This window comes from Papio anubis, unplaced genomic scaffold, assembly GCF_008728515.1.
Source record: "Papio anubis isolate 15944 unplaced genomic scaffold, Panubis1.0 scaffold46, whole genome shotgun sequence".
Classification (NCBI taxonomy): Eukaryota; Metazoa; Chordata; class Mammalia; order Primates; family Cercopithecidae; genus Papio; species Papio anubis.
In genome coordinates, this window is record NW_022164783.1 from 124,679 (window position 1) to 138,203 (window position 13,525).

Genomic DNA, 13,525 nt, shown 5'->3' on the forward strand with positions numbered 1-13,525 from the left:
TGAGTGCTCTTTTATTGCACAAAACACTGCATTATGCCACGATAGAGATTGCCACAGACCTGGGTTGCATTACAGACCTGAGAAAACCAACACCCCAAAGTCAAAGAGCTATTGATTTTTATCAATGCTTCCAATCCTCTATGAAATTAGATTTCTTGACATTCCTGGGGTTCCTAAGAAGTAGGTTTTTTGTTTAAGTCTAAAGGTTTGGCGTAGTCCTCCCATGAGCCTTTCTGCTCAGTGGCTTGAACACAACACAGCCCCTGAGAGATCTCCAGCGATTCCTTCTGTAGAAACAATGTCACAGCTTCCTCCTTATCACCCTACCTATTGAACTGCCCCAGCTTGGCTTATTCACCAAATCCATTCACAGCCCCGAGAGCCCCAAGAATTTCTCCACAATAACACACTTTGCAGTCCCCAGCCTCTCCTCTGTTCATCCGCCCACTGCCGTGCCGAAGGCATCAGCGGGTAACTTCAGACTTTATGCTGAAGAGAAGAAAAGCACCAAGTTCAAGCGAGCATTATGATTGTTGCTGCTTCTACAGGAAAATGGTCCCCACGTGAGGGTCAGTTCATATTCAGCATCTCAGTGGTATGCCTTCCTTCTATCAAAAGGCTGCTCCTCTGATCCCACGAAGAAAAGAACTGGAGAAGATGGAGTTGGATGTAAATGGAGAGAAAATTAATGAAGTCATTTCTCTGAGGAGTACAAACCCTATTTCTTATTATTTCCCATCCACCACCCTATCCATTGACTTACACCCTGCATAAACTGCTGAGCCTTGTGTGAGCCACTTAAGCTTTCTCTTCCTGGGCTTCTTATCTATCAGATGAAGGTATGAATATTTGCTCCAACTACTTAATGAGGACAGATGTCACGAGACAATATCATCGGAACTGCTCTTGAAGACATTCATAAGCCCTGAGAAACAATGCTTCGCCAAGGCCGTCTTCACTATAAGCCTATGGATGCAATGTCATATTAATCATGTTCCTGTTCAAACGGAAATAATTCCATTTCAGTGTAGCACACATTTGTTGGACTGATCACTGGGGATGGAGACATGAGAAATTCACAGAGTCTCTGCCTTTCCTGTGTTCTCTGTCTACTTACAAATAATTGCCATAGAGAGCTATGAGTGGCAGGGGAGCAGGCAGGAGAGTATGGTTAATCCTGCCAGGGAATTCAGGGCAGAATTTACAGAGAAGGTGAGCTCTGAGCTGTCTGTTGAAGGTTGAAAAGATGAAAATTTTATTTAGGTTAAAATATTCACTGAGGAATTAAAGGCCACTGAAGGAATGTTTAAGATGGAAGGGATCTGTGGGGTCGTGGAAGAACTAGAAAATTGAGGTCAAGGTTTAAAACCACCAGTCTGTCATTACAACAATGATAGCAGAATGCCAAGAAAATGGATTCTCAAATTATCAGCTGAGGCAGCCAGCAGCCACCCTCTCCACCCACTGCAGGGAGCTGTACTCACCCCACCGTGACTGAGAGTAATACTGAATGTTTATACAGCACCAGGCACCCTTCAAAGGGCAGGCATTTGTATCATTTGCTCCTGTAGAGGCCATGCCCTCTATCAATATCAAAAGTATTTGCAAAGGACATATATTTATCCCAGAACCAATCATCCCATTTGTCAAACAAATCCAAGTTTATTAGGACTGATGTTGCAAATAATTTTCTAATTATGTAAAGGAATAAAATCTGTTTAATTAATCTCTAGGCTTTACTTGCATTATAAGAATAAAATCTGTTTTTATCTTATTATGGGCTTGCTATTTTCAACAACTACCAAGAAGGGGAACATTGAAAATTGTTAGATATGGCAGAACTAATTCATCTAACAAGGTCAATGTCCAATGGCAATTCTGGAAATTCCATGGAATGTAACAAAACTCCCAACTCATGATACAAGATAGACTTATACAGAGGGGGATTCCATTTCAATTCAACTAACTGTAGTCAGTATGCCCTGCTTTAGCATAAGTCTCCAGCCTGCCCTGCACAACACTCTAGTTCTTTATTTTATGTGTGTGCGTGTGTGTGTTTGCGTGTGTGGAGAGAACCAAATACTTCCCATGTTGTATATACACCTTGCTATTTAATATTCCTTTGCTCTTCATTCCTTCTTGTATCTCAGTCCTGTAATCATTTTTTTCTTTTAAGAGTACATTTTTAGCAATTCCCTGAATGAGGGTCTGCTGGTAGTAAAAATCTGTATTTTTTAGTTTTGCTTTGTTTGCCTAATTTTTAAATTATTATTATTTTGCCCTCATTCACTTAGTTTATAATTTTAGGTTGAGAGTTACTTTCTTTCAAAGGCATTGGTGATATCATCATACTCTACCAGCTTACAACATTACTGTTGAGAAGACTTCCTTGGGCTGACAGTCCTTCGTAGGCAATCTCTATTTTCACCTGGGCAGTTTCTAGGTTCCTTGGACTGTAGTTTTACTATGATGTATTTTGGTGTAGATTTCTTTTATTTATCCTGCGTAGAGTTTATTAGATATCCTGAATCAAAGGATCTGAGTCTTTCTTAGAAGTTGTTTATTCTCTATACCTTTTAGAGTTCTGCTTAGACCTCACTCTTGCCTCATTTGTCTTTTAACGTCTCTGTCATTTTCATGTATCTTCCTCTCTGTGCTGAATTTTGTGTATTTCTCTCAGTTTCAGTTCACTAATTTTCTCTTTGGCTGTGGCTAATCTAGTCTTGGGGGTCAAAGGAACTGGAAGATAGGGCCATTTAAGTTTTTATGCTTTTGTATTGAGATAAAATTCACATAGTGTACAAGCACAAATCTTTAAATGGACAGCCTGATGACACTTCAGGTGTACACACTCAGGTAGCCACCATCTATGTCAAGATGTAGAATACCTCCAGCACCCCAGAGGCCCTCCTGCTAGCCACTTCTCTATCAGTACCCTACTGCATGAGGTCACCTCTATTCTGACGACAATCAACATAGATTAGCTTTGCTTGTTTTTGAACTTTCTATACATGGACTTATATATTACATATGCTCTGTATCTGGCCTGTTTGGCTTCATATTTTGACTATGATGTTTATCCATGGTGTTGCATTAGCAATATTTTTCTCTTTGCATTGTATTGTAACATTCCATTATATGAATATATCACAATTTACTCACTCCTTCTGCTATTGATGAATTTTTGCATTTTTTTTTAGTTTAGGGCCATTATTTCACTGAATTTTTTATTTCAATGACCATTTCTTTTTATTTCTAGACATTCTATTTAGTCCTTCTTCAGGTATGACAGGTCATCTTTGATAGCCTTTCACTCCTTATTCATAGTTTTGCTTTTCTATTTTATTTCTTTAAATGTATTAAACATGTTAAACATTCAAGGTCATTATTTGCTGTTACTGGCTGTCTCTGATGACTCTCACTCATGATGCTTTATTTTCTTGTATGTTTTGTCATTTCTGAGTTCATGCTCGCTGGAACTCAGCCTACGAAAATTCTTTATGAATGAATTGAATCTGAGTTCCTTTAGAAATTTGTGTTCACTCCTGCTGAGTCTGCTTTAAATTTGAATTCTTAGCTTGTGGTTATTCAGACCATGCAAACACTGTGAATTCAGGCCTTGAACCTATGTTAAAGCTGGTATATCACCACATTCTCCACCCTTCAAGAATCAGTTTAAATCAGTCAGGGTTCTTTGCCATCTGCCTCTATGGCATAGATATTTTTTTCTAATTCACTCTTTCCCTGAGAATGTTGTCCTTTGTCAGTCCCAGCTTTACCACAGGAGTACACCACTGGCTTCTCTCCCAACTGAGATCTTTTTATTTGCCTCCCTTAGACATAGGAACAGCTACCGAAGCCAGAGCTCCTGGTTAACCCGAAATTTCTTGGTAGTCAGCAACTTTGACCATCACTTACCTCTCTGGACTCCTGCTCCCCTTCCATTCTCAACCACGGGGAGTTTCCCTTGCTTTCTGGTATGCTCAACTTTTATTTTAAAATTATCATATATCAACATTTTGTTAAGTATATTTAGATAGTCTAGCTGTTTTGTCAAGCATATTTAGGTAGTTAGGTAACTAGTTCACTGCCTCTCCAACCATAGTAGTCTGCTCAAGCTCTCTAATCTTCAGTTTTCACCAAGTCAGACAGAATGTCCTTTAATGTTTATCTTTCAAAATACCCCTTAAACATCTCCTCTCTGTTCTCCTGCCTCCCCACTCTACAGTGTATTCCTCTCTTCTAGGTACTTCTTGGTATCTTTATCAAAGATATTATTTCATCCCACAGGCCTGCCTCTGTCACTGAATTCTACCAGATTTGAAGCTTCCACGGGTCAGGGCTATGTGTATGCCTGGCTCAGAACCTGCTACAGAACCTGGTGCAGAAGGAACTATACTAATGCTTATTGGAATGAACTGAGCTGATGGTCTAACAAAAACAACATGTCCCTAGGGCACTGAATTCTGAAATCCTCAAACCCCCATTAAAGGTATCTGTGGAAACTGTAAGGAAACTGCATATACAAAAGGGACCTCTCCACACAAGGTCTGTGGCATCAAAACTGCAATCAAAATCCAGAATCTGATGACACACAGCAGTAGCAGCAGTAAACACGGCTGATCCTGGATGGATGCCATCATCTCATTCCCATGGAATCTGATTATTACATTTTTGTTTTGAGCCCCAAGTTTCAGGGTATGAAAGTATTATCATACTATTTCTTAAGATATTTACAAAGAGCTAAGGAATTTTTCCTGTTTCCGTGGATTTTATTATAATGCTGACATTTATATTGAAATCACAGGAGGACAAGAAGTACTTTTGAAAAATTATTTTCACCAGACTCTTTATTGTATTTCCCAGAATGGCTAGCATTGAGTAATGGGTTGTATCGTAATGTGTGTGTGGCTGGATACCAGATACCAAGGTCCTCAAAAACCCTACAGCATTTTCTCTCTTCATGAAATAAAATGGGACATAACATACGGTTGAGCAAAACGTAAACTACAAAAACCATTAATATGGTAACTAAATTGAATGTAAGCCTGAAATTTATTACCTGAGTGAGTTTGTGGGGTGATACCACCACAATCTTGTTTCAAGGGTAAACAAGATCAACTTAGATGGTCCTTTAGAATGACAGCCATTGGATAGGGCTGCAGATGCCTTTATTGGGGTATCTTAAGTATTGCATAAATTCTAATGGATGTATCAGCTTTTTCTTCAGGCCGTGCCAGCCTGTGTACCCAAACAAATAAATAAATAAAGTAAAGATAAAAGTAAAACCAGTCATTCCATAGCTCAGCCCTCACCAGCTACTAGAATGCTATCTCTGGTGAGTCCTCCTTTAGATTGAAGGGCTGGACATGGAGGGTGGGAAGGCGACAACTTAAGAGTGTATGGTCCCTGATGTGTCATGTCACCTCTGGTACCATCTGATACCACAGTCACACCAAGAAGGTGTCTAACTGCTCCCAAGTAAAAGCTGAGTACCCAGTGCAACTTGACAAAAGATGCTTTCCTCCAGCATCCTTCCAAACCTGTGACTATACAGCAGCTATGCAGAGCCACCGTGGCTGACTTTTTAAAACCTAGGTGGTAGATTATTCCTGCATTGCATCCAAGTTTTTCATGTGCCTGCTTTACTCCCTCCAGCAGCCTCCTCCCACACTGACTCTGAGAGGGGTCATGTGACTTCCTTTGGCCATGGAAACAACAGCAGACATTCAAAATGTGGAAACGTTAAAAGTACTTGCACACTGGGGTTTGTTCTCTCTCTTCTAGTTCTTGGAACTCTTCTCCCACCACAAGAATAAACCCAGATTAGCACCCTAGAAAATGAAAGACCAAATGAATCATCCCCGCAGAACATCCCATCAGACCAACAAGCCCCAGCAGATCTGGCAGCTGACTTTATACATAACCCAGCCAGGATCAAAAGAAGAATCACAGAGCTGAGCCCAGCCTGGTCTGCCAATTTACAGAATCATGAGCTAAATAAATGGTTGAGGGTTTAAGTCACTGGATATCAGGGTAGACTGTTAAAGCTAACTTATATAGCCTTTTACAAAGATGTAAAAAAATAAAATACATTCATGGAATGGCTGGTAAAAGAGTTAAGAGTATGCAGAAAGCAAAACCCTAGACTTTATACAAGAGACTATGAACCCTTCAAGAGGCATAAGACCTAATACTTGGTTATCATCTCCTTGGTATAATTTCATGAGGTTGTTATAAAGCCCATTTGTTCCAAATATCTCTCTCTCCAGTGAACCTCCTGTCTACATGAAAACTTGCTGAAATTCCCAAGTAGTGTCCTGTAAAGGGGACAGGGCCATGTAATAGTTAAGAGCTCTGGAATCAGACACTAAAATCAACACTATATTCCTCTTCAGTTTCATCCTTTGCGAATCAGGGAGATAAGAGCACCTGCTTCATAGAGCTGTTGTTGTAAAGATTAAATAATGCCTATTCAGTGTTTGGTGCAATGCCCAACACATATCAGTGCTCAAAAAATTAGCTTGTCTTATTAGGTTGAGAGTCAATCCAAATAATTAGCAACCATCTATTACTTATCACAGGATAGGCATTACCCTTAATGCCTCTATGTACACTACCCCATTTAATCTTCTTAATATCATTGTGAAGTGGCTATTATGCTCCCATCTTAGAGATGAGGAAACCCAGGCACAGAGAGATTAAGTAGCTTGCCTGGTGTTGCACAACTGGGAGGTGGCAGCCACTGACCCCAATCCTCATGCTGTCTCCCAGCCCATCTTCGCTTCATAGTTAAGAGCTAAGTTCTAGTCTGTGTGCACTGGGAATTCAAGTCTCACTCTTTGAGACAGCAATTACAAAGCCTTTCCAAAATGTGGTTCCACACTGCGTTTTTATCATTTTAATAGGCCTTCAGTACTTTGTCTGTACTGGGCACTGCCTGGAATATTTTCCCCACAATCCTCTCCCACCTCTTATTTAAAATAATTCTTATCATTTTAGGTGTAGTTCCAAAACTACACACTGGTAAAATGTTCTTAGATTTTCCTAGTGGATAAAGGTGTGAGTCCTGGAGTCAGACTAGCTCTTCTGGAATCCCAGCTTCTACTACTGCCAGCTACTAATTGTGTGAACCTGGGCAAGACACAACTTCTCTACATCTTGGTTTCCTCATCTTCAAAATGTAAGAAATGATGCCATTTCACAGATATGGATGGATAAATAGATGGATAGATAGACAGGCAGCTAGCCAAGCACAGTGATTGCCTTAATCCAACCATGAGTTCTTACTCTAGGCATTTAAGCTCCCTGATGGAAATTCAGTTTGTTCAGTCATAGTTCAAACTTTAATGTGTTGGACCACATTGATAATTTTCAATGACTGTTGTTCAGTGTTTGACAATGACTCTCTTTTTTCAAATAAATTCATACGTGGATACTAAAACATGAAACAGATTACCTGCAGAGTGGCTGTGGTTGAAAAGGGCTGTGAAAGGCAGATCTTAGCCTCCTTCCCCCAAGACTTTTCGGGCACCTCTGAGAACACCTGGAGAACACTTTGAGCCCCCAGCTGGACATGCCCTCTTGTACTTCAGACTTCTCCTTAGAGAGGAGCCAGATTCCTGACTTCCCATCCCCCAGGTGAATCTTACTCCCAAAACTAACCTGTAAAACATGAAGAAAGATATTTCTGAAGGGCAAAATCAGTCCTCAAATCCCCAGAAAATTCTGCAGGGAAAAAGGATGAGTAATGTTCAATCGACAGCCCTAACATAGAATGATTCTGGTGGTGTAACTGTGGCTTTATGAATTCAGCCCTCTTGAATTGTTCTCTCAATTGTAAGACGTGGAGACATTTGGTTCCTGTTAGCTAACCATGAGCCTAAAATCTTGCAGCTGCCAACTAGTTTTAGGTATCAGTAAGAATTGACAAAGATTTGTAGTAATGAGGATATAGGAGCTACCTGAAAATTTCAAAAATCTCAAATGTCCATGTTCAGTCTGAGACACCAAAATCCTTCGCAACTGATAGGAATGACATCAGTGGAAGAACTTAAGCTCATCAGAACTCTAATTGGCAGATGTATAGGTCTTTGTTGAATAAACAAATTACTGCTTCATAAAATCAAGTTGTTTCGTACATCAAACCTCTTTAAACATAGCATCTGTTGAGAAATCACCATAGAAAATGTTTATCAAGCGCTCACTTTGTACCAGGTGATTTCTATTCCTACCTCATCAAGCCTGTGAAGCAAGCGTTAATGTCTTTGCAAATGAAGAAACCAAGTCAGGAAGGCTACATTGATTTTGTATGGTCCTACAGCAAGCAAATAATGGCACAAGACTTAAAACTGTTGCCTCTTTCATTCTTCACATTTCACACCTTACTCTGCACTGGAACGCTTCTCTGCTGATGAAAAGACTGCTGTCTAATTCCCCAGCCTCCAAGAGTGACCATTGAATGAATTCTTTAATAATATGACTTCTTTCAGGGTATTTCTTGCAATGCATAGAAATCACCCGGACAGGTGTTAAAATGCAGATAGAGCCATGAGATTCTGATTCAGTGGGGCCCGGAGTGAGGCCTGGGAATGCCCATTGGAACTAGCACAAGAGATGATTCTGGTGCAAGTGGACTTCAGTCCCTACTTTGAAAACATTGCCTCTAGGATGTAATCAATGTTCCCAATAAAGAATGTCTTCATAGAGTATTGGGCTCGACTTTTATTTTTCTGTCTGAAAAGTTTCCAAAGAGTTAGAAGCTTCTACATCAAGAGTTGCTCCTTAGAGTTAATAGGGATGGAACGTGGCTGATATAGAGGGCAATCCTAAATTTGTTCCGGTCTCCCATCACCCCAGCCAGGAAGATGTCACTAATTCTCAAGGCTAGCTGTCCCAAGACAGTGCATGAATAGGAAGAGAAAGAAAGGGCACTCCTGTCTTTCCTCTTTGAAACATAAAAGGTAAAGACTGCAAGGAGAATGCTGATGGTGACAGATGTAAGAAGTTTATTATATACTGCAGAGATCCAGATTAGGAAAAGCTTTCTAAATCCAATTTTTCTACTTAAAGCAGAAAGCAAATAAGTCCATCCCGGTGTGCCACCCGTTTCACAGAACTCATTGACAGTAAGTCTGTAGGCTGTTTGGGAACCTGGCCACAGTGCCAAGTAGATGGAGTTTTGAGGATGTAATCATGGAACTAATCTTTTGCACTTAAAAAGAATCTGATTAGGGTGAAGCCTGGTGGGAAGATGCTTTGCTGAGTTTTAGGGCAAAGTGACCAGAGACTGCGGAATCTGAATGGGATGGGGAGGGTCCCAGCAGGCAGGATAGAAGTGACCTTGTCTTCGAAGTGCTAACAGATGACACCTGCACCATTCCTTTTCTATTTTCTCTCCAAATTTCACATTAAATTGAGTGTCAGATGGCAAGGTGCTGTCAAGATTAACTGGAGCACTCAAACAAATGCCTTTTACAAGCTCTCACTTCCTAGATGATCAAACTAATCATTTTATCTGCCTGGTTGATAACTTCTGTTTCTCCAAATTTGAAAATAAAGTCAGAAGAATTCTGGGAAGATGGCTAAGTAGTGAAAGTACAAAGAAATCTTTTTCCCAGAGATTCCTTAAAGTACCTGTTACACCTTAGAAGACTTTTGTGTAGCCACAATGAGAAGCAAGAAACAACCATATGCAGATGCTGGTGGGAATTTATGAAGTGGTGGGTTAACGATTAAAAATCAGTGACTGTCAAGCTAACTTCTTGCAGTCCCATGTATCTTTCTCCAACTCCAGTCAGCATTTGGGTCACTATCCTGAAGCATGTGTACTTTCTATACAGGAGGTTCAAATATCGTTTGAATCTACATTTTCTTAAACCAAAAGACCTCTCAGTCTCACTGGAAGATTCCTTCTGCTTCTGTGGATCCAGGATCTTAGAAGGCCATCAGCTTCTGGCTGACATTTCCCTTCCAACTAAAATAAGAATTACTCCTGCAATGGGGACTTTCTCCTCAATCTGAATGCTGTGAGTTGCCTAGAGCTCTGTTCTCCAATCTGACAGCTACTAGCTACATGTGGCTATTCAAATTCAAATTCAAATTAATTACAATTAAATCTAAAATTCAGATCCTCAGTCACACTAGCCACATTTCAAGTGCTTAATAGCCACATGTGGCTACTCTATTGGACAGAGCAAATATAATAGTGTGATGATACAGTATCATTTCAGTAACTTTGTTTGACAGTGCTGACATGGAGGTTTGGAAGTACTTGGAGCTGAGCATCCAATTCTTTCTATAAGACAGGAATTGCTTTGTTTGACCTGAGAAAAGGAATGCACAGTGCTTGGGCAGAACATGAAGTGGCTGATGGCGAACCTCATTTCTTGACTCCTTGCCTTTACGGGGTCAACATTTCTCCTTGCTTGAGAATGAACCAATAGGAAAAGAATAAAATGAAGTCTATGGTAACAGTCAGGTTGGGCATGATGGCTCACATCTGTAATCTCAGCACTTCAGGAAGCCAAGGCAAGAGTATCACTTGAGCCCAGAAATTTGAGACTACCCTGGGCAACATATAGAGACCCCATCTCAACAAAAATATTTAAAAATTAGCTGGGCATGGTGGCATGTGCTGGTAGTCCCAGCTACTTAGGAGGCTGAGGTGGGAGAATCGCTTGCATCTGGGAGGTTGAAGCTGCAGTGGGAGCTGTGCTTTTGCCACTGCACTCCAATCTGGGTGGCAGAGTAAGACTCTGAGGAAAGGACAGGAAAGGAAAAGGGAAAGGGAAAGGACCCAGTGAAAGACAGTAAGAACGAATTCTTGCAGCGTCAGAATAGAATTCTTTCTTTGAAATTGATTTGCTCCAAAACAATATCAATATTAGGAAAGCAACTGCTTCCTGTTCTCAACAGGATAACATTGGATATGACTCTAGTCGAATCAAAAAAGGCTGCTCAAAAAAAAAAAAAAAAAAAAAAAAGACTGCTCCAAAATAAAATTGCAGTAGCCAAATAGCAACTGTCTTTTGATTAATGAAGCAGAGAATAAGCTTAAGAAACACTCCTACAATTCGGAGGAAGTGAAGGAAGAGACGAAATAGGTTGTCCACGAGGAAAAACAGAACGACAGTTCATTTCACACACAGGGACACACACACACACACACACACACACACACACAGCTTATACACTGTAATTCTTGATGAAATCTGCAGCAGCTTTCAGTCCTGATTGATCTACAAATAATGAGACTTTCAGCTATGAAAATTCCCACCTATAAAATAAGATAACAAAAAAATTATGGGATAAGTGAAGAGACCAACAATTTGAAAGACGTGAACCAAGCTGAAAATTTTGAGGGAAATAGTTCCAATTGAAACAGACTGAATTCAGGAAATTATATATCATGCTTCTTGAATATATATATTTGCATATTCAATAAAACAAGAGCAAATGTAGCATCTGGAAAATACAGAAAAGTTATTGCATAATACAGAAGAGTTATTGGAAAATGTTTTAAATCATTCTATCTTTTAAAAAGAATTGAATAAAAGTAGTGAGCAGCAAAAAAGATACTAAAAAAAAGGCAAAGAGGAAATAATATAAAAGACAGGCTGGTGAAATTCTTTTATAGCTAAAAGCACAAATGTAAATTTCAAGAGAACACATAAGAAGCAAAGAAAATGGATTCAGTAAATCTAATTCTTTTATACCAGCATTTGACAGGGAAAGAAAACCCAAACTAGCAATAATCAGATTTTTTTTTTATTAAGGAAGTTTGAATACGCATTTAGCAATACAAGAACCCCATTAAAATGACAGTAAAGGATGAAATATAAAGTTGAGGAAATCTCACAAAAAGTAAACAAGAACACAAAGAGATAGAAAATAAAGGGAAAATGTAAGAAAATCAGAAGACTAGTTCGGGTATTATAATATTTGAGTAATAGTGGTTTCGTAAGGTATTGAAAAAAAAGAAAGTCATAGCAATAGAGATTGCAATAATAGAATTCTAAACACAAATACCACAAGTTAGAATACAGTGAGGCAATGCCTTTCCAACCTATAATTGTATGCCCAGCCAAATTTTCAGGTAAATATATAAGGACAATAAAGACATTTTCACACAGCAAAGGTCTCAAACATTTTACTTCCACGGATTCTTTCTCAGGTAGTTTCTAGAATACATGCTTGATTAAAATAAAGGAAAAAATCAACTAAGAGAAGAAATGGAATTGAGGAAACGGATTCCGTACAAACCAGGAGCTAAGGAACCCCTCTTAGCTGCGGACTCCAAGACAACAGCTTTGTAGCCGGCCTTTGGGCAGCCAGTGCAGTTTGAAACTGACCAGAAGATTCCAGGAAAGGAGACAAAATGGACAGAATAGTTAATTTGCTGAACACAGCTGCGATAGCCCATAGCATCATGCATGCATCAGATATTTCAGTTTTCCTTCCTCTGGGCTCACAGTAATAGTGCACGTTTCTCTTGAAATTAGAGATGGCAATGTGACTGACTCTGGCTAATGGTGCAACAGGAATCCTGTAAGAGCTAGTGCCTGACCACGTTCCCCTTCCGCGGGCGTCAGCAATTACCTGCGCTCCCGAAGATAGAGGCTCATCTGCCTAGGACCTAGAGTAAAGGGGTAAGGAGCAGAGACCCTGCCAACTCGCAGCGCACTCGTAAAGCGAAAAGGAAATAAGCCTCTGATATTAGAGTCCTCTGATTCTCTAGTGTTGTTCATTATAATATAGCTTAGCTTAGCCTACCCTGATTAATACCAAAATGAAAGGAGCCGTAGAAAACCAGTGTAAAGTTTGGAATTGACTTGGAATTATATCCAGAGAAAGGTAAGCAAATGAATAAATAAGATAAACATTGGCTCCAGAGAAAACAAAATGCAGCTCAAGAAAGGAAAAGTAATCATATTAGATGGTTGGTTGTGAAGAGTTTTCTAATCATAAACTGGCTTATATTCAGTACCTACAAATTGGTATATTAAAATATTACTGATTGGTGAAAATCTGCTGCCGGAGCCCGTTTCATCCTAAATTCTTCCCAAGGCACCCTAGGTCCTTCTCATAAATGAGGAACTAGAGGATGAATGACTGGCATAGTAAGAGTCTTGGAGGATCCTGTGTGGTTGGTGCCTATAAATATTTTGTTCAATATTTTGAATAATACCCCTTGTCATCATAAGATAAATAATAAAAATGACCTACTCAAAACATTAATATATTAAAGTAGGATAATGGGGAACAGAGCATGTGCGTGTGTATGGAAGGAATGAGGAGGAGGAGTGCTAAAACAACTTCGATAATGAGAAAGCGACAGAAAATGCCAAAAACCGAAGACTCAAGAAGTAATAAAATAAGCATGTTATTGAAAAATATGGACATGAAAGAACTAAATGATATGAAAGTAGAAAGCCTCAGAGAAGTAGAAAATTATAGGGGGGGGATTGGCTGGTGGGAAGAGGGATGCTTTTCACAGCAAGCTTTGTAGAGTTATTAGACCCTT

The 13,525-nt window shown here is 39.6% G+C and overlaps 1 long non-coding RNA gene across 6 annotated transcripts in view; it reads right to left on the minus strand.

Moving 5' to 3' along the window:
• Positions 1-13,525, minus strand: part of LOC110743691 — a 74,766-nt gene that overhangs the window by 35,739 nt on the left and 25,502 nt on the right. The window lies entirely within an intron of this gene.